At 43.3% G+C, this 22,978-nt stretch overlaps 1 pseudogene; it reads right to left on the bottom strand.

Annotated features, from left to right (window-relative positions):
- LOC106594897 (proline-rich protein 5-like) overlaps window positions 1-22,691 on the bottom strand; it is a 66,848-nt pseudogene extending 44,157 nt beyond the window's left edge.
- Between the last annotated feature and the right edge of the window lie 287 nt (window positions 22,692-22,978).

The raw sequence follows: 22,978 nt of genomic DNA on the forward strand, positions 1-22,978 counted from the left end.
ACTAACAGGTTGATACTCATACTGAGAATGAACTGGTGTCACGGAGATTTAAAGTCACTCAAAAGCCTACAGTCATAAACTCATCAATCAACAGACCACATGACTGTGTAAATGTAACAGGAACAACTAGAACACATAATCACTATAAACAGTACTTACTCCACTAAATAGATTGGTACATAGTATCCCCACTCCATGATGCAGCATTGATGTAGGACAGAGGTGAAGACAAACTACAGCCATCCAGACAGGACGGGGTTAAGTTTCACACTCCTCCCTCCCCCTCCTCCTCTACTTCCTCCTCCTCCTCCTCCCCTCTCCCCTCCTCCTCTCCTCCCTCCCCTCCCTCCTCCTCCCCTCTCCTCCTCTCTCCCCTCCTCCTCTACTTCCTCCTCCCCTCCCCTCCTCCTCCCCTCTCCCCTCTTCCTCTACTTCCTCCTCCTCTCTCCTCCTCCCCTCCTCCTCCTCTACTTCCTCCTCCCCTCTCCCCTCCTCCTCTCCTCTCTCCCCTCCTCCCCTCCTCCTCCTCTACTTCCTCCTCCCCTCTCCCTTCCTCCTCTCCCCTCCTCCTCTCCTCTCTCCTCCAGACTGCACCAGCCAAACTAAGCCCTGTGAGGGCCAGTGAGTACCAGCTAATGATATACAAAGGATCTATTCAGCCCAGCCTGACGAAGGGGGAACGTTTTAAAGGTGACAAACATATTTACTCTCCCTCTGTGTTCAGGAGAAGAGTGTGTGTGTATGTGTGTGTATGTGTGTGTGTGTGTGTCTTGTTTTGTTTGTGCCACAAGCTCAATACATTACCTTAACTACACAGCAGCATATTTCACTACTCTCCTCTATTAAAACCCACACTGCAGCTTAAAGAGAGAATGATATAGATAGAGAGGGAGAGAGATAGATAGACATACTGTAGAATGTTTCAGGGTCTATAGACAACATACTGTAGAACGTTTCAGGGTCTATAGACAACATACTGTAGAACGTTTCAGGGGTCTATAGACAACATACTGTAGAACGTTTCAGGGTCTATAGACAACATACTGTAGAACGTTTCAGGGTCTATAGACAACATACTGTAGAACGTTTCAGGGTCTATAGACAACATACTGTAGAACGTTTCAGGGTCTATAGACAACATACTGTAGAACGTTTCAGGGTCTATAGACAACATACTGTAGAACGTTTCAGGGTCTATAGACAACATACTGTAGAACGTTTCAGGGTCTATAGACAACATACTGTAGAACGTTTCAGGGTCTATAGACAACATACTGTAGAACGTTTCAGGGTCTATAGACAACATACTGTTTCAGGGGATTGTACAAAGACGAAGATATTCAGAGAGGTCAATATTGTAAATTGTACTCTACTCAATGTTCTGTGCCACTATGCAAGGTAAAAAAACTAGGGCAATATCAAAATCCCATCTCACCCCATCCAAAAACAACAGTTAAATGTATTCAAAAGCAGTTGGCCTATGCAATATAGAACTAAATGTACGATAGAAGTTGACAGTGATGCCAGGTCTGTCCCACAGGGAAACACTAGTAGCAGTGTGTGTGTGTCTGTGTGTCTGTGTGTTTGCCTGCATTCAGGCTAGATGCTAAGCATGCTGGGAGCTCTTTGAGGGTGCTCAGGGCGTTTTCCATTGGCCCTCATCTCCTCCTCACCAGGGTCCCGCTCACCAACAGGAGATGTTCTCAAACAGGAAATGAAAATGAGTGTTCTTACATGGAAGTACAGATAGAGGTTAAAATGTTGCTACAGCTGCTTCTCACCCTGCACTGTTTATGACAACACTACAAGGCTATTTCTCTTCTATATAACTGACCCCGCATCTGTGAAACCTGTAGCATGTGGGTACACTATTAACAAAACCTCAAGTGGCCTGCTAGCTCCTGTCGAAGAGATGCCTTCAGCTGGGCATCTCTGGCACCGCCCACGCTTGGATTGCGTCCTACCTGACAGGTCGCTCCTACCAGGTGGCGTGGCGAGAATCTGTCTCCGCACCACGTGCTCTCACCACTGGTGTCCCCCAGGGCTCTGTTCTTGGCCCACTCCTATTCTCGCTATACACCAAGTCACTTGGCTCTGTCATATCCTCACATGGTCTCTCATATCATTGCTATGCAGATGACACACAATTAATCTTCTCCTTTCCCCCTTCTGACAACCAGGTGGCGAATCGCATCTCTGCATGTCTGGCAGACATATCAGTGTGGATGACGGATCACCACCTCAAGCTGAACCTCGGCAAGACGGAGCTGCTCTTCCTCCCGGGGAAGGACTGCCCGTTCCATGATCTCGCCATCACGGTTGACAACTCCCTTGTGTCCTCCTCCCAGAGTGCTAAGAGCCTTGGCGTGACCCTGGACAACACCCTGTCGTTCTCCACCAACATCAAGGCGGTGACCCGATCCTGTAGGTTCATGCTCTACAACATTCGCAGAGTACGACCCTGCCTCACACAGGAAGCGGCGCAGGTCCTAATCCAGGCACTTGTCATCTCCCGTCTGGATTACTGCAACTCGCTGTTGGCTGGGCTCCCTGCCTGTGCCATTAAACCCCTACAACTCATCCAGAACGCCGCAGCCCGTCTGGTGTTCAACCTTCCCAAGTTCTCTCACGTCACCCCGCTCCTCCGCTCTCTCCACTGGCTTCCAGTCGAAGCTCGCATCCGCTACAAGACCATGGTGCTTGCCTACGGAGCTGTGAGGGGAACGGCACCTCCGTACCTTCAGGCTCTGATCAGGCCCTACACCCAAACAAGGGCACTCCGTTCATCCACCTCTGGCCTGCTCGCCTCCCTATCTCTGAGGAAGCACAGTTCCCGCTCAGCCCAGTCAAAACTGTTCGCTGCTCTGGCACCCCAATGGTGGAACAAGCTCCCTCACGACGCCAGGACAGCGGAGTCAATCACCACCTTCCGGAGACACCTGAAACCCCACCTCTTCAAGGAATACCTGGGATAGGATAAGGTAATCCTTCTAACCCCCCCCTTAAAAGATTTAGATGCACTATTGTAAAGTGGTTGTTCCACTGGATATTATAGGTGAATGCACCAATTTGTAAGTCGCTCTGGATAAGAGCGTCTGCTAAATGACTAAAATGTAAATGTAAAAAATGTCGAAAAAAGTCTAAATATTATCTCCTGTTTTGTACACAAGAGATGCAACCCAGCTGGGCCGGTGTCGCCAGGGCTGTAGCTCTGTTCTCCTCGGATTAGGAAAGTCTTGCCGAGTTTCAGTCGGAAATGGTCCAACATTCCTGAGTTTCCCACCGTCTGTATGTCTGCTCTGAGGAGATCATTACCATTACCAACCTCAGCCTCCACCACACACACACACACACACACACACACACACACACACACACACACACACACACACACACACACACACACACACACACACACACACACACACACACACACACACACACACACACACACAGCCTCCATGACGCTTCCGTCCCTCCCGCTGTCCTGGACGAGCCCCTGGAATGTGGTCCCATTTGAAATGTAATCAGGGAGACTTGTGTTTACGTCTTGGACTCTGACGGCGATTACACATCATTTATCTTACTAATCCATGTATTTGTGTTGAATAGGAGCGCTGTCCGTACTGTAGACCAACATCACACATTAACCTTGTTAAGAATGTCTGTTTCTCTATGGCACATCTCCTTCAACTCTTTACACACCACACACACACACACACACACACACACACACACACACACACACACACACACACACACACACACACACACACACACACACACACACACACACACACACACACACACACACACAGAGAGAGAGCGAGAGTAAACACAACCACCTCAGTTGTTATGTTTAATATAAAGGCAGCTGAGCAGCAGACAACATATCCCTGACTCAACACATTCTCTGTAATGTGATTTAGTGGGGCTGGGTAAAAACTCACTGCTGTCTACACACCAGCTATACAGGGACACACCTGACATAGTTACAGGCCCTTCAGCCTTCAAACATTACCATCTGACATTTATGAAGCTCTTATTTGTCCCGGAAACTTCCCCCAGAGAGAGGGAGGGAGAAAGAGATAGGGAGCGAGAGAGATACAGAGAGAGATAGAGAGATAAAGAGAGAAGAAGACCCAACTAAATCCTGAGAAAACAAAAATATAATTACTTGGCACATTGGAAAGAATTTACCAAAAAACAGAGCAAGCTGGAATGCTACTTGGCAGAATACCTGACCACTGTGACTGACCCAAAATTAAGAAAAGCTTTGACTATGTACAGACTCAGTGAGCATAGCTTTGCTAATGAGAAAGGCCGCCGTAGGCAGACCTGGCTCTCAAGAGAAGACAGGCTATGTGCACACTGCCCACAAAATGAGGTGGAAACTGAGCTGCACTTCCTAACCTCCTGCCAAATGTATGACCATATTAGAGACACATATTTCCCTCAGATTACACAGATCCACAAAGAATTACAAAACAAATCCAATTTTGATAAACTCCCATAACTATTGGGTGAAATACCACAGTGTGACATCACAGCAGCAAGATTTGTGACCTGTTTCCACAAGAAAAGGTCAACCAGTGAAGAACAAACACCATTGTAAATACAACCCATATTTATGTTGATTTATTTTCCCTTTTGCACATTGAAATGTATTTATTCCTTTGAAACTTGTGAGTGTAATGTTTACTGTTCATTTTTATCCATTTCACTTCCTTTGGCAATGTAAACACGTTTCCCATGCCAATAAAGCCTCTTGAATTGACTTGAGAGACACAGAGAAACAGAGAAAAATTATTCTGAGAGAGAGAGAGAGAGAGAGAGAATTATTCTGAGAGAGAGAGAGAGAGAGAGACAGAGAGAGAGATTGAGAGCTGCGGGATAACAGAGAGTCTTGAGGTAGTGTACAGAATAGAACAGTACCTGGGCCAGAATAGAACAGTACCTGGGCAGAAAGATCAGTACCTGGGTCAGAATAGAACAGTACCTGGGTCAGAATAAGAATAGAACAGTACCTGGGTCAGAATACAGTACCTGGGTCAGAATAGAACAGTACCTGGGCCAGAATAGAACAGTACCTGGGCCAGAATAGATCTGTACCTGGGTCAGAATAGAACAGTACCTGGGTCAGAATAGAACAGTACCTGGGCCAGAATAGAACAGTACCTGGGTCAGAATAGATCCGTACCTGGGTCAGAATAGAACAGTACCTGGGCCAGAATAGATCCGTTCCTGGGCCAGAATAGAACAGTACCTGGGCCAGAATAGAACAGTATCTGGGCCAGAATAGAACAGTACCTGGGTCAGAATAGAACAGTACCTGGGCCAGAATAGAACAGTACCTGGGTCAGAATAGATCAGTACCTGGGTCAGAATAGATCAGTACCTGGGTCAGAATAGAACAGTTCCTGGGCCAGAATAGATCAGTACCTGGGTCAGAATAGAACAGTACCTGGGCCAGAATAGAACCGTACCTGGGCCAGAATAGAACAGTACCTGGGTCAGAATAGAACAGTACCTGGGTCAGAATAGAACAGTACCTGGGTCAGAATAGGAACAGTACCTGGGCCAGAATAGATCCGCTCCTGGGTCAGAATAGAACAGTACCTGGGCCAGAATAGAACAGTATCTGGGCCAGAATAGATCCGTACCTGGCGTAGAATAGAACAGTACCTGGCAAATAAGAGACAGTACCTGGGTCAGAATAGAACAGTACCTGGGCCAGAATAGATCCGTACCTGGGCCAGAATAGAACCGTACCTGGGCCAGAATAGAACAGTACCTGGGCCAGAATAGATCCGTACCTGGGTCAGAATAGAACAGTACCTGGGCCAGAATAGATCCGTACCTGGGCCAGAATAGATCCGTACCTGGGCCAGAATAGAACAGTACCTGGGCCAGAATAGATCCGTACCTGGGTCAGAATAGAACAGTACCTGGGCCAGAATAGATCCATACCTGGGTCAGAATAGATCCGTACCTGGGTCAGAATAGAACAGTACCTGGGTCAGAATAGACTCTGGGATAGACAGTACCTGGGTCAGAATAGAACAGTACCTGGGCCAGAATAGATCCGTTCCTGGGCCAGAATAGAACAGTACCTGGGCCAGAATAGAACAGTATCTGGGCCAGAATGGGGCAGAATAGAACAGTACCTGGGCCAGAATAGAACAGTACCTGGGCCAGAATAGAACAGTACCTGGGCCAGAATAGATCCGTACCTGGGTCAGAATAGAACAGTACCTGGGTCAGAATAGAACAGTACCTGGAGTATAGCCTACCTGGAATGAAAATGAACCATAGGAAAAGCATCCTCCATTCGCTATTTAAGTGCATAAATTAGATGTATTTTCCCGCTGCTCCTGTTTCCAGACAGGTGATTATAATGGTCCATTCTAAATCAAAACAAATGTCCCACATATATTATTTAATATACGTAAAGACAAGATGAAATCAATTATAGTCTGATGGGTGACAATATTAGCATATCACATGTGAATGATATATATATATTATTAATTGATAAACAATGCCTTTTTTTGCGACTTTTTGAATCAGTCTCACACCTCGTGTAGCCTAGCCCATAGGCCTATATGTTTTAATAAGGTTAGTATCACACCTCATGTAGCCTAGCCCATAGGCCTATATGTTTAATAAGGTTAGTATCACACCTCATGTAGCCTAGCCCATAGGCCTATATGTTTAATAAGGTTTATATCACAACTAAAGTGGCCAAATAACTTGTTAAAATGAAGCGGGTGTAGAGCCTAACTGACATACATAAGCAGAGCGTGAGTTTCATGTTTGGGAAGATTTTCACCATAAAAATGCACCTTTATAATAAAAGCATTACATTCATAATTGCATTTGCAGTAATGGAACATACACGCTTACAGCCTACTGCCGTGTGTGTGTTGCTGCACTTATAATGTGAAGAAATAGCCTAAACGTTAGCCCAACAGATGTTAGCCCAACAGATGTTAGCCCAACAGATTAGCCCAACAGATGTTAGTCCAACAGATGTTAGCCCAACAGATGTTAGCCCAACAGATGTTAGCCCAACAGATGTTAGTCCAACAGATGTTAGCCCAGTTAGCCCAACAGATGTTAGCCCAACAGATGTTAGCCCAACAGATGTTAGCCCAATATCTTCAGCTAAACATTCTGATCTGGTCCGTCAGCCACATTGCAAAAAATACATTTTTGTGATGCTAGTGGTTGTGATGCTAGTGGTTGTATTAATTTGGGATGCTAGTGGTTGTGATGCTAGTGGTTATATTAATTTGGGATGCTAGTGGTTGTATTAATTTGGGATGCTAGTGGTTATATTAATTTGTGATGCTAGTGGTTGTATTCATTTGGGATGCTAGTGGTTATATTAATTTGGGATGCTAGTGGTTGGGATGCTAGTGGTTATATTAATTTGGGATGCTAGTGGTTGGGATGCTAGTGGTTATATTAATTTGGGATGCTAGTGGTTATATTAATTTGGGATGCTAGCGGTTGTATTAATTTGGGATGCTAGTGGTTATATTAATTTGGGATGCTAGTGGTTGGGATGCTAGTGGTTATATTAATTTGGGATGCTAGTGGTTGTATTAATTTGGGATGCTAGTGGTTATATAAATTTGGGATGCTAGTGGTTGGGATGCTAGTGGTTATATTAATTTGGGATGCTAGTGGTTGTATTAATTTGGGATGCTAGTGGTTGTATTAATTTGGGATGCTAGTGGTTATATTAATTTGGGATGCTAGTGGTTATATTAATTTGGGATGCTAGTGGTTGTATTAATTTGGGATGCTAGTGGTTGTGATGCTAGTGGTTGTATTAATTTGGGATGCTAGTGGTTATATTAATTTGGGATGCTAGTGGTTGGGATGCTAGTGGTTATATTAATTTGGGATGCTAGTGGTTGTATTAATTTGGGATGCTAGTGGTTGTGATGCTAGTGGTTGTATTAATTTGGGATGCTAGTGGTTGTGATGCCAGTGGTTATATTAATTTGGGATGCTAGTGGTTGTGATGCTAGTGGTTATATTAATTTGGGATGCTAGTGGTTGTGATGCTAGTGGTTGTATTAATTTGGGATGCTAGTGGTTATATTAATTTGGGATGCTAGTGGTTGGGATGCTAGTGGTTGTATTAATTTGGGATGCTAGTGGTTATATTAATTTGGGATGCTAGTGGTTGTATTAATTTGGGATGCTAGTGGTTGTGATGCTAGTGGTTATATTAATTTGGGATGCTAGTGGTTGTATTAATTTGGGATGCTAGTGGTTGTATTAATTTGGGATGCTAGTGGTTGTGATGCTAGTGGTTGTATTAATTTGGGATGCTAGTGGTTGTGATGCTAGTGGTTGTATTAATTTGGGATGCTAGTGGTTGTGATGCTAGTGGTTGTATTAATTTGGGATGCTAGTAGTTGTATTAATTTGGGATGCTAGTGGTTATATTAATTTGGGATGCTAGTGGTTGTGATGCTAGTGGTTGTATTAATTTGGGATGCTAGTGGTTGTGATGCTAGTGGTTGTATTAATTTGGGATGCTAGTAGTTGTATTAATTTGGGATGCTAGTGGTTATATTAATTTGGGATGCTAGTGGTTGTGATGCTAGTGTTTGTATTAATTTGGGATGCTAGTAGTTGTATTAATTTGGGATGCTAGTGGTTGTGATGCTAGTGGTTGTGATGCTAGTGGTTATATTAATTTGGGATGCTAGTGGTTATATTAATTTGGGATGCTAGTGGTTGTGATGCTAGTGGTTGTATTAATTTGGGATGCTAGTGGTTGTGATGCTAGTGGTTGTATTAATTTGGGATGCTAGTGGTTGTGATGCTAGTGGTTGTGATGCTAGTGGTTATATTAATTTGGGATGCTAGTGGTTGTATTAATTTGGGATGCTAGTGGTTGTATTAATGTGGGATGCTAGTGGTTGTGATGCTAGTGGTTATATTAATTTGGGATGCTAGTGGTTGTATTAATTTGGGATGCTAGTGGTTATATAAATTTGGGATGCTAGTGGTTGGGATGCTAGTGGTTATATTAATTTGGGATGCTAGTGGTTGTGATTCTAGTGGTTATATTAATTTGGGATGCTAGTGGTTATATTAATTTGGGATGCTAGTGGTTATATTAATTTGGGATGCTAGTGGTTGTGATGCTAGTGGTTGTGATGCTAGTAGTTATATTAATTTGGGATGCTAGTGGTTGTGATGCTAGTGGTTATATTAATTTGGGATGCTAGTAGTTGTGATGCTAGTGGTTGTATTAATTTGGGTGATGCTAGTGGTTGTGATGCTAGTGGTTATATTAATTTGGGATGCTAGTGGTTGTGATGCTAGTGGTTGTGATGCTAGTGGTTATATTAATTTGGGATGCTAGTGGTTGTGATGCTAGTGGTTATATTAATTTGCGATGCTAGTGGTTGTGATGCTAGTGGTTGTATTAATTTGGGATGCTGGTGGTTATATTAATTTGGGATGCTAGTGGTTATATTAATTTGGGATGCTAGTGGTTGTATTAATTTGGGATGCTAGTGGTTGTATTAATTTGGGATGCTAGTGGTTATATTAATTTGGGATGCTAGTAGTTGTGATGCTAGTGGTTATATTAATTTGGGATGCTAGTGGTTGTGATGCTAGTGGTTATACTAATTTGGGATGCTAGTGGTTGTATTAATTTGGGATGCTAGTGGTTATATTAATTTGGGATGCTAGTGGTTATATTAATTTGTGATGCTAGTGGTTGTATTAATTTGGGATGCTAGTGGTTGTATTAATTTGGGATGCTAGTGGTTGTGATGCTAGTGGTTATATTAATTTGGGATGCTAGTGGTTGTATTAATTTGGGATGCTAGTGGTTGTATTAATTTGGGATGCTAGTGGTTGTGATGCTAGTGGTTATATTAATTTGGGATGCTAGTGGTTGTAATGCTAGTGGTTATATTAATTTGGGATGCTAGTGGTTATATTAATTTGGGATGCTAGTGGTTATATTAATTTGGGATGCTAGTGGTTGTATTAATTTGGGATGCTAGTGGTTGTGATGCTAGTGGTTATATTAATTTGGGATGCTAGTGGTTGTGATGCTAGTGGTTATATTAATTTGGGATGCTAGTGGTTGTATTAATTTGTGATGCTAGTGGTTGTGATGCTAGTGGTTGTGATGTTAGTGGTTATATTAATTTGGGATGCTAGTGGTTATATTAATTTGGGATGCTAGTGGTTGTGATGCTAGTGGTTGTATTAATTTGTGATGCTAGTGGTTGTGATGCTAGTGGTTGTGATGCTAGTGGTTATATTAATTTGGGATGCTAGTGGTTGTATTAATTTGGGATGCTAGTGGTTGTGATGCTAGTGGTTGTATTAATTTGGGATGCTAGTGGTTATATTAATTTGGGATGCTAGTGGTTGTATTAATTTGGGATGCTAGTGGTTGTGATGCTAGTGGTTATATTAATTTGGGATGCTAGTGGTTATATTAATTTGGGATGCTAGTGGTTATATTAATTTGGGATGCTAGTGGTTATATTAATTTGGGATGCTAGTGGTTGTATTAATTTGGGATGCTAGTGGTTGTATTAATTTGGGATGCTAGTGGTTGTGATGCTAGTGGTTGTATTAATTTGGGATGCTAGTGGTTGTGATGCTAGTGGTTGTATTAATTTAGGATGCTAGTGGTTGTATTAATTTGGGATGCTAGTGGTTGTATTAATTTGGGATGCTAGTGGTTGGGATGCTAGTGGTTATATTAATTTGTGATGCTAGTGGTTGTATTAATTTGGGATGCTAGTGGTTGTATTAATTTGGGATGCTAGTGGTTGTGATGCTAGTGGTTGTATTAATGTGGGATCTATTGCATCCCACAACTGTCCCAGACTATGTTTGGAATATTGATTTCTCACACAGAATAGAACAGGTCGACTTTAGTACTATGGGGGATATTAGATTGACACAGGCTAGTGCTTTTGCTGTTCGTTAGGCCTACTCATCTCGTTGGCTGACGAAAACTAAATGTGGACAGTTCTTCCAATATCATCAATTTGCACCTCGGAATTGGATAAGGACGTGCGCAGCAAATCTTGTCTGCTAAATGAACTAGTGTAGCCCAAAGCCATTTGGCTTAGCCAGATCAGGACCTAACATAAGGACAACAAGAGTATGCTATTCTGTTCTTCTGAAATACATTTTCTTCATATCATGCTTCTTTAGACCTGTCTAAAATAAATAATGATTTATTGTGAAGGTGTAGGCTATATTACATGGATTTATTAGACTTTTTAAATGTAAATGTTCCAAAGGTCTGCATCAGTGGCTTGTAGGCTGTGTGTGGAAACCAGCAGATGCTAAATGTGTTTATGTTAATTAACGATCAATTACCGTGAGACTGTTATTTGCTTGACAATCACCGGCTGGCGAAATTTTGTGACCGCCACAGCCCTAGGTAGGAGAAGGTTTGTATGGGAGATAGGTAGGAGAAGGTTTGTACGGGAGATAGTTAGGAGAAAGTTTGTACGGGAGATAGGTAGGAGAAGGTTTGTACGGGAGATAGGTAGGAGAAGGTTTGTACGGGAGGTAGGTAGGAGAAGGTTTGTACGGGAGGGAGGTAGGAGAAGGTTTATCCGGGAGAAAGGTAGGAGAAAGTTTGTATGGGAGATAGGTAGGAGAAGGTTTGTCGGGAGGGAGGTAGGAGAAGGTTTATCCGGGAGAAAGGTAGGAGAAAGTTTGTATGGGAGATAGGTAGGAGAAGGTTTGTACGGGGAGATCGGTAGGAGAAGGTTTGTACGGGAGTTCGGTAGGAGAAGGTTTGTATGGGAGATCGGTAGGAGAAGGTTTGTACAGGAGATCGGTAGGAGAAGGACAACTGGGGTGGTGTACTATACTATTAAACCAATGAATTCTAACTGTTTTTAATCATTTATAAATGACATTGTTAATATATCTAACAACAACCACATTTAAATAGCCCACGTGTGTTAGATTCTAAAGGAGGACAGAGGCCACTCTATGAACCTATGGGGGTCCAGAATCCCTAATAAACTGAATAGAAACAGCCACTGGGGGAGAAGGACGGAGGAGGACAGAGGCCACTCTATGAACCTATGGGGGGTCCAGAATCCCTAATAAACTGAATAGAAACAGCCACTGGGGAGAAACTTCAAAGTGTTCCCTGCTCCCTGTGAGAGGATCTGGAGGACACATGTGTTGAGTTAAGAGTTGAAGTGGATGTTAGTCGAATCTGTATCAGATCTCTCTTGATGATAGAAACACATAGGGGAGAATGGTGTAAGTTGAGCAAAAAGGGGTACATTGAGCCACCCTTGTTTCTAGGAATCCAGACACAAAATGGATTATTTGACCAAATATTTAGGAAGGAGGTCATCATTTCATTGAGTCTGAAGGAAGAAACCACATGGAAAAAGTGGTAAGCAAGTTAGGTCCAAAAACTGTTTTCATAAAGTCCAATTAACGCATTGTGTTCGAGGGTTCATAATCTAAACCAAAGTAGATCATTTTAAGGTTGTTCTGTACATCAGTTGGGGTCTCTATAAGCTTTAATATGAGGACCAAAACCTAACATGAAAGTACATCATTATAGCTGTGTGGGCTAATATTATCAATATGTTTGCCTTGGGGTAAATTGAGCCAATGGCCATGGGGTAAGTTGAGAAAATGGTTAAGGCAATGGCAAGTTACGCAAATTGAAGTGTTTTCTTCCCAATCGTAATGCAAGGCATTATCGCTGGGATACGAGGTAACAAACGGTGGAATTGTCGTCGTCCCCCAGGATTATTTATAAAGTCTTCTGCATTTAACCCAACCCCTCTGAATCAGAGAGGTGCGGTGGGCTGCTTTACAGTTGTAATACTACACCCCTGAAAGGAGGGAAATACTGACACGTAACATCAGAGACAAAATGAAACTTAGGACATTTTTTAGAACTGTACTGTTTGCATGTTGATATCATTTTAATGTAGGCCTTATTGGGGAGATAGGCCATGTTGATATCATTTTAATGTAGGCCTTATTGGGGAGATAGGTCATGTTGATATCATTTTAATGTAGGCCTTATTGGGGAGATAGGCCATGTTGATATCATTTTAATGTAGGCCTTATTGGGGAGATAGGTCATGTTGATATCATTTTAATGTAGGCCTTATTGGGGAGATAGGTCATGTTGATATCATTTTAATGTAGGCCTTATTGGGGAGATAGGCCATGTTGATATCATTTTAATGTAGGCCTTATTGGGGAGATAGGTCATGTTGATATCATTTTAATGTAGGCCTTATTGGGGAGATAGGCCATGTTGATATCATTTTAATGTAGGCCTTATTGGGGAGATAGGCCATGTTGATATCATTTTAATGTAGGCCTTATTGGGGAGATAGGCCATGTTGATATCATTTTAATGTAGGCCTTATTGGGGAGATAGGCCATGTTGATATCATTTTAATGTAGGCCTTATTGGGGAGATAGGCCATGTTGATATCATTTTAATGTAGGCCTTATTGGGGAGATAGGCCATGTTGATATCATTTTAATGTAGGCCTTATTGGGGAGATAGGCCATGTTGATATCATTTTAATGTAGGCCTTATTGGGGAGATAGGCCATGTTGATATCATTTTAATGTAGGCCTTATTGGGGAGATAGGCCCTGTTGATATCATTTTAATGTAGGCCTTATTGGGGAGATAGGCCATGTTGATATCATTTTAATGTAGGCCTTATTGGGGAGATAGGCCATGTTGATATCATTTTAATGTAGGCCTTATTGGGAGATAGGCCATGTTGATATCATTTTAATGTAGGCCTTATTGGGGAGATAGGCCATGTTGATATCATTTTAATGTAGGCCTTATTGGGGAGATAGGCCATGTTGATATCATTTTAATGTAGGCCTTATTGGGGAGATAGGTCATGTTGATATCATTTTAATGTAGGCCTTATTGGGGAGATAGGTCATGTTGATATCATTTTAATGTAGGCCTTATTGGGGAGATAGGCCATGTTGATATCATTTTAATGTAGGCCTTATTGGGGAGATAGGTCATGTTGATATCATTTTAATGTAGGCCTTATTGGGGAGATAGGTCATGTTGATATCATTTTAATGTAGGCCTTATTGGGGAGATAGGTCATGTTGATATCATTTTAATGTAGGCCTTATTGGGGAGATAGGCCATGTTGATATCATTTTAATGTAGGCCTTATTGGGGAGATAGGCCATGTTGATATCATTTTAATGTAGGCCTTATTGGGGAGATAGGTCATGTTGATATCATTTTAATGTAGGCCTTATTGGGGAGATAGGCCATGTTGATATCATTTTAATGTAGGCCTTATTGGGGAGATAGGCCATGTTGATATCATTTTAATGTAGGCCTTATTGGGGAGATAGGCCATGTTGATATCATTTTAATGTAGGCCTTATTGGGGAGATAGGCCATGTTGATATCATTTTAATGTAGGCCTTATTGGGGAGATAGGCCATGTTGATATCATTTTAATGTAGGCCTTATTGGGGAGATAGGCCATGAGATATTCATATTGAAACATGTATTTTTTTTTTAAGTTCCTAACTTGTTTGACGAAATTCGTACAGATTTTCTCAGGGGAGCCTACATGGGGCCCCGACCCCAAGTTTGGTAACCACAGACCTAACCCCCCTATCTATCTGTTTGCTTCCTCTCTGTCTCCTCTGCTTCCTCCTGCATGCCGTGCAGCCTCACCACTGAGCACCACATCACTATCTGTCTCAGTAGCCTACTCTCTGTAAAGCAAGTCTTTTTCTGCTCTGTTTAACGTTAGCTTCTTCATCCTTCTTGCTGGCTCAGTAATACTAACCAGAGCCCTTCAACATTACTACACTAGAAGTCTCTGCCGGCAGCTAGCCACCTGACTGACTGACATATCTATTAGTGACTATGTACCAATTGTGCACTCATGAGTGGGTTTTTGTTTGGGTGGGTGTCTGTAGACACGGAAGGAGTCACAGTTTTAAAATGGCCTTTTGTCTGGCATCTCGCAGACACACTGTCAGAAACCTCTGTAGTTGCGTAGTAGAGCCGACTGGAAGCTTCCGTAGTTCATTTCACGTCTCAATCGTCGGCCTGTGGAGGGCGGAGTCAGCCGTTTGACTCTGGGGAACCAATCAGGAGGAGGCAGGAGAACATAACGAACAAAGCACTGTTTATGATTCCGCTCGTTCTCAAAGAGGCAGGCGAGATTACAACTCAGTCCGATCAACAATATAAGCATTCTGAGCTGGGAGCAATATTTACATGTTGACCTGTAATTCATTTTCTTTATTATGAACAAAATATATCTTTTTATAATAACTAAAAATCTCATTAGAAGAAATTCCAGAGATCTGGACCTCAGTGTCCTCATACGTAGTTAGGACACTGACCCCACCCTCCCCTACTGGAACAATTGTGTATCTAAATTGTGTGTGTGTGTGTGTGTGTGTGTCTGTGTGTGCACGGAGAGAGGGGCAGTGACCTGTGGTCTCTCACCTCCTAAAGGAATGGGTGCGTTCTTCCATCCGAGGTGAGGGGTCAAAGGTGAGGGGTGGGGGTCAGAGACTGAACTTGACCTAGGGACCGGTGTCCAGGCAGCATCTTTCACAAACAACAAGAAAACACACATCACAGTTCAGAACATGCTCTATCCATAGGGATAGTTAAAGGACTCAACTTGGATATAACCTGTTTTAGCATGGACATTGCCACTGAGGGCTTAGGGATCCATAGGGATTCCTATGGGTTGGGAGCGATCAGCCAATTATCAGAGCATTGTCATCTTCTTCAAATTGGGTGTTATGGTTTACAAATGGCTGAAGCTGTATCACCACCATCTAGTGGCCAAAATAAATGAATGACACCCAGGATTTGGTTCAGGATCCAGCACTGCAGGTGGCGGTAAATCACCAATATTAGCTTTTCACTTTTTTCAAACACAAAAGAAGAAGAAAATGTACAACTTTAAAATGGCGATGGCCCATGCTGTCAGATGCCATAATGGCACAGACACGAAGGTGAGACGTCTTTCCATCTCTATGGTTCCATCTCAGTCTGCAATGCATTTCATTACATCAACTCTTATTGCAATCCAAAATTATTCTGCTTTTTCACGCATTGTATTAAACCTTTACTATTATTGCCTTTCCATAGTCGCCTCATCTCAACTCCAATTCATACACTTCAGACTTGTATATACATTATGACTTCATAACACAATAACCCACAGGGGGGCATACATGTACCAAGGCCTCTTCCCCTGTTGCACTACCATTCACCTAGCACTGCAAGAGGAAAAACAAACTACCATGTCTCAGTAGGGATCCAACAGTTGGTTAGCGTGCGACGATCTCAGATATCCAACAGTTGGTTAGCGTGCAACACTCTCAGAGAACCAACAGTTGGTTAGCGTGCGACGCTCTCAGAGATCCAACAGTTGGTTAGCGTGCGACGCTCTCAGAGATCCAACAGTTGGTTAGTGTGCGACGCTCTCAGAGATCCAACAGTTGGTTAGCGTGCGACGCTCTCAGAGATCCAACAGTTGGTTAGCGTGCGACGCTCTCAGAGATCCAACAGTTGGTTAGCGTGCGACGCTCTCAGAGATCCAACAGTTGGTTAGCGTGCGACGCTCTCAGAGATCCAACAGTTGGTTAGCGTGCGACGCTCTCAGAGATCCAACAGTTGGTTAGCGTGCGACGCTCTCAGAGATCCAACAGTTGGTTAGCGTGCGACGCTCTCAGATATCCAACAGTTGGTTAGCGTGCGACGCTCTCAGAGATCCAACAGTTGGTTAGCGTGCGACGCTCTCAGATATCCAACAGTTGGTTAGCGTGCGACGCTCTCAGAGATCCAACAGTTGGTTAGCGTGCGACGCTCTCAGATATCCAACAGTTGGTTAGCGTGCGACGCTCTCAGAGATTCAACAGTTGGTTAGCGTGCGACGCTCTCAGAGATCCAACAGTTGGTTAGCGTGCGACGCTCTCAGAGATCCAACAGTTGGTTAGCGTGCGACGCTCTCAGAGATCCAACAGTTGGTTAGCGTGCGACGCTCTCAGAGATCCAACAGTTGGTTAGCGTGCGACGCTCTCAGAGATCCAACAGTTGGTTAGCGTGCGACGCTCTCAGAGATCCAACAGTTGGTTAGCGTGCGACGCTCTCAGATATCCAACAGTTGGTTAGCGTGCGACGCTCTCAGAGATCCAACAGTTGGTTAGCGTGCGACGCTCTCAGAGATCCAACAGTTGGTTAGCGTGCGACGCTCTCAGATATCCAACAGTTGGTTAGCGTGCGACGCTCTCAGAGATTCAACAGTTGGTTAGCGTGCGACTCTCTCAGAGATCCAACAGTTGGTTAGCGTGCGACGCTCTCAGATATCCAACAGTTGGTTAGCGTGCGACGCTCTCAGAGATCCAACAGTTGGTTAGTGTGCGACGCTCTCAGATATCCAACAGTTGGTTAGCGTGCGACGCTCTCAGATATCCAACAGTTGGTTAGCGTGCGACGCTCTCAGAGATCCAACAGTTGGTTAGCGTGCGACGCTCTCCTCCTCTCCTCTTTGTTTCTCCTCAGTTGTAATCTGTGTTCCGTGACTGTGTGTGTTTTGGGTTGCTGTGCCCAGTCCCCCAACACAGCCCCCCACACAGACTGAACTGGGTTCAAAAGGCTATGATGCAGAATGATTGATACCCCACTGTGAGACCAGAGTAGCGTGTGACTCCGTCGACTAGATCAAAGAACTGAGGTCAACAAGTTCATTGAAATAAAGGGGCCATTCTACCACGGCAGATGGCACACGGAAACATGTTTAAGTAGCGGTTTACTTAGAGATTTGGACTTTACATTCTCAGAGACTCAAAGCTAGTGTCTGACACTACAATATTAGCTACACTTCCTTTCAGAGGCATCAGGCGTTTTACATAATAGACTTAAATACAGTCTTCTAGTTGACCATCCGCCTGTTTCTCATCACCGTGGAGGTCGTAGAGAACCTGGAATGCGGGGCTAACCAAAATGTTTGGACATCAAACCAGAGACATCAATATATTCCAAGGCAGACAGAGAGAGGGGGACAGGGTGCATCCTGGGTACCTTCTGACGGATGCCAGAGAGGTGTCAGCTCAGCACTCCCTACCCAATCAAAAATTATAATTAAATGAATAGGGGTGTAGTCACCACACACACTGTAGTGAGACACTTGATCCTCTTCCATGAAACTCCCTAGAGGTGCTGAGATCTTCCGCATAAAACAAACGACGGGTCCTAATGAACGAGTGTGCTTCAGAAGGTAGCCGAGGATGTGCCCGACTCAAACCTCAAAACATCACACGTGCTTGATGTTTCTATATTCTCAACCATTCATATTTCAGACAGTAATCATACCCAATGAACTGAACCATCAGAATAAGTGAGAGAATGTTTCAACAGAGTCTAAAACAGAAGACGGTATCTCTAGTGTAACTCTAGGGAGGGGCCCAACTACATATGCTGTTCATTTGTTCACAATGTTCTGGGCTAAAAATACAGGCAATGTATAGTAAATAATTTATGTAGAACTTAATTAAATATGATTGCATTGCCCCAGTCACTACGATGACTCGGCTATGACTCAACCCTGCTCCAGGGAGTGTTCTGATGTTCCTGGCCTCTCTCCTGTCACCTGTCACCTGTCTGGCTACAGCCCCTGCTCCACCTGCCACTCTGGGCCAATGGCCAGTCAGAAGTCAGGCTTGGCCGCGGTCCCAGGCTCTAGTCCTGGACACCACATCACATAGTCACAGCTGACAGAACAGCCGACAGGCACATAGCAGCTTTACAGCCTTCACAGCCCTGCTTAAAGTCTGCTGCTCTAGTCTGCAATTCCACAGGTCTCCATCCATCCTCTCTGGTGCCAGGAACTAGGAACAAACCTTGGTATGGAGATGTTGTCTGGGCTGCGGCTGCTCCCTCTCATCTCTGGCCCTGCTCTAGGATTCTCTGCCTCTTGACTTCTTTCCCTCTCTCATCTCGCTCTATACCCCCCCCCTCCATCTGGTCTCTAGCAGTAACATGAGTGGGCTCCCTGCCATCACCACTGTGTAAACAGATACCAGGAAGTTCCCCAAGTGAAAACGAACCCTGATCCAAGATGATGCAGGAGGAAACCCAACACTAACTCACTCATCCCAGTCCCACTGACTGGCACCTAGGGCAGCACTCAACACTCAGTCCTGACCATTACCACCAACAGCACCCAATAGAATAATAATGAGCTAGTGGTACGGATTTATTTTACCTTTATTTAACTGGGCAAGTCAGTTAAGAACAAATTCTTAGTGTTAGTGCTGTATACTGGTATTGGTAATTTCAGGCAGAAGGTACCAGTTGAAAAGGAGTGTGCAGTGTTTCTAAGTATTGAACTGTGTTATTTCCAACCAAGCTTGCAGCCTGCAGGTAAAACAGTATGTTTGAAATAGTAGAAGAAAAAGTGACAATTCTAATTCCATCAGAGTTCCTGAACTTTGTCTCCACCTTCTGGTTACAGTGTGCCACTGCAGCACTAGGGGGACAGGCAATGCATAAATCAACATAAATCAGGTCAGGAGGAAGGATGCTAACTTCTATAAACCTACCAAACTCACATTAAAGAGGACAACCATATCCCAATAAGCAAAAGGCCGTTGAAAATACATATTTTACAACTATTTTCCAGACGTTGACACCAGGTACATTTTAGGTGATGAATGAAAGATGAAAATATGTATTTTCCGGATATTGAAAATACCTATTTTCTGGACATGAAATCAGGTGCATTTAAAAATACGTATTTTTCGGTCATTGATTCCATGGCCAAATTTCAACTGCTATACATTCTCTATTATAATAAGTAAGCATTATATTACAGGCATCACAAGACATGTCTGAAAGTCCCATGGTACCAGGTGAAAAAATTAATGGAGGTATGGAGACTGTTTAGTGCAAAAAATAAGGTGTTAAATACATGTAAAAAATATATTAAAAATCCTGATCTTTCATATATCGCTCAGACACTTCAGAACAAACTTATTTTTGATAATTTTTTGGGACTATCTGTTGTTCCATGTAGTGAATCTGTTATTCAATGCATTTGAATAGGCTAATAGCAGTAAGGTCCCCCAAAAATTATCCAATCATTTTTTTTCTTGTGTTTTTTTATACTTCATATACTTTATACTTTTTATAATTCAAAATCAAACAGCTAAATGATCCTTGGTATGACCTTCTTAAAACAAAACCATATAGCTTAGTAGAACCCCCACCCCCCTGCCTTAGACAGGTTTTAATAGGAAAGAGGAATCAATTGTAGATCGCAACAAAATACTTATCACATGCAGCAAGTTCCTCTGGATAAGAGCGTCTGCTGAATGACCAAAATGTAAAATGTAAAAACAAAAACCCTTGCAAAGCATGCTGGATATTATTCTAATGAGCTCCGCCCCAAACAAGTACAAATTTGTTCTGTGCGGATCAGATCAAAATCTGAACGAATCATAGACGTCTAGGCTGTTTCACAAGTTTGAACATCACAGTACAGTACGGCACAGTAGAACACAGTAGTGTACAGTACAATGCAGTACAGTACAGGACAGTAGTGTTATTCAGTCGAGTATTGATCAATCTGGACCGGAGATCTACCCGTTTCCCTATATAAAAGGTACTGTCCCTCTTGACTGTCTCCCAAACAAAATCAACAATAACCACAAACATTCATCCCACCACTCAAAAATCACAAACCACCACTCCCCTTCCAGTATCCTGAAGAATCAGTTTCCATCCCCTACTTTCTATTTTTAATCAATTTATTGACCTCTTTCCCAAGGACCCTTACCATAAACCGGGTTGGTAGTTGGTATCCTCTACACAACCCTTCCCCTTAAACCTAAACAAGGTTCATATCCTCTACCCAACCCTTCCCCTTAAACCTAAACCAGGTTCATATCCTCTACACAACCCCTTCCCTTAAACCTAAACCAGGTTCATATCCTCTACACAACCCTTCCCCTTAAACCTAAACCAGGTTCATATCCTCTACACAACCCTTCCCCTTAAACCTAAACCAGGTTCATATCCTCTACACAACCCTTCCCCTTAAACCTAAACCAGGTTCATATCCTCTACCCAACCATTCTCCTTAAACCAGGTTCATATCCTCTACACAACCCTTCCCCTTAAACCAGGTTCATATCCTCTACACAACCCTTCCCCTTAAACCAGGTTCATATCCTCTACACAACCATTCCCCTTAAACCAGGTTCATATCCTCTACACAACCCTTCCCCTTAAACCAGGTTCATATCCTCTACACAACCATTCCCCTTAAACCAGGTTCATATCCTCTACACAACCATTCCCCTTAAACCAGGTTCATATCCTCTACACAACCCTTCCCCTTAAACCAGGTTCATATCCTCTACACAACCCTTCCCCTTAAACCAGGTTCATATCCTCTACACAACCCTTCCCCTTAAACCAGGTTCATATCCTCTACACAACCCTTCCCCTTAAACCAGGTTCATATCCTCTACCCAATCCCTCTATTTTATTTGAATTTTTTTTACTTTTACTTCTTTACATTTTTTATCCATTAAAGTTTGTTTTAATCAAATCTAGTTGAAGTAGAAAAAATGAGAACTCCATCACCCTTGAACCGTTACCTTGCCAAACCTGACCTTCACCATACAGTCCCAGAGTTCAACTGTCTCCCTACTCCATTAGTTTCTGTCATCCAACACGTTTAGATTGTCAACAACAACAACAAAACAGTCTATCAATATGTCCCCTCTAAAAGATACAAAGGACAAGGTCTATGGACATACGGGGTTGCCCGCGTCCCTGAACCCGCCAACGTCTCACCTCTCCGGAAAGCTGAGGACGCACTCCTAAAAACAATCCCGGAGACAGTCTGGACAGCCTATGCTACTGCTCTGGTGTTACATCTCCATTTCGGCATATATTCTAAATATTTATAACAAAGCACGGTATCATCCGACAACTTTATATCATGGCTACGACGGAGTTGACAGCCACCACTAACGTCAGGCAAATCAAGTTCATAAGCTACACAGCGGACGTTTATAAAGGTACCCACCGTGTATGGTCGCTGTCTTCCTCTGGTGGTGCGCTCCAACACGCCACAGAGATAATATATAGGCGCTCCAACACGCCACAGAGATAATATATAGGCGCTCCAACACGCACTGAAAAATACTAGCAAAATCTTTGTTTCAATTCTTCTTGGTTTGTAGAAAGATGGCAAAGGTAGCCACTAAAACTGAAGCTGTCCCGACAGTGTCCGTGTCTGTCTGAGTATGCGAGTGGAGTACGGATGTGTAAACGGAGCCGACTCCGGGGATGTCACGACTCGTGGATGTTTCCTCTTGTTGACTTGAGTTAGCAGCGCCAGCTGCTACTGTATCTAGTCGAGTCCGCGTGACACGAGCGTCTGCAAGTGTGTGTGTGGAATGTGTGTAGACCAGAATGTTTGTGTGCGCGCACCGTAGTATATCCACCGGTCTGTCTGTGCTGAGAGTGCGTGGAGAAACTGCTAAATGAGTGACTGTCCCACGCTGTGAGTCCTGGAGGAGTGCCAGTGCCAAGATGAGTTAGTAGACTACCGGCCTCCTAACAACAATGTATAATGTTTCATTCATTTAAAACCAAAGCATTCAGCCTAATGATCCTCATAAAGCTATAAACACAACCCTGTACGTTATACTAAGTGCTCATAAAAGAGAAAGCTGTGATTCAGCTGTGCACTCTCTTGGCAAAATGCTGGTGATCAGCAAGTTTTCAGATCCACGATCCAATCCCCACCTAATTCAACATTAATGGATTTGTCAAAGCTCACCACTGAGGATCTTCACATAACCTACATATTGGACATACATTTCAGTACCACTGTTGCTTGAAGTTTGTGAAGAGGCTGCAT

Source organism: Salmo salar, unplaced genomic scaffold (genome assembly GCF_905237065.1).
Source record: "Salmo salar unplaced genomic scaffold, Ssal_v3.1, whole genome shotgun sequence".
NCBI classification, from domain to species: Eukaryota; Metazoa; Chordata; class Actinopteri; order Salmoniformes; family Salmonidae; genus Salmo; species Salmo salar.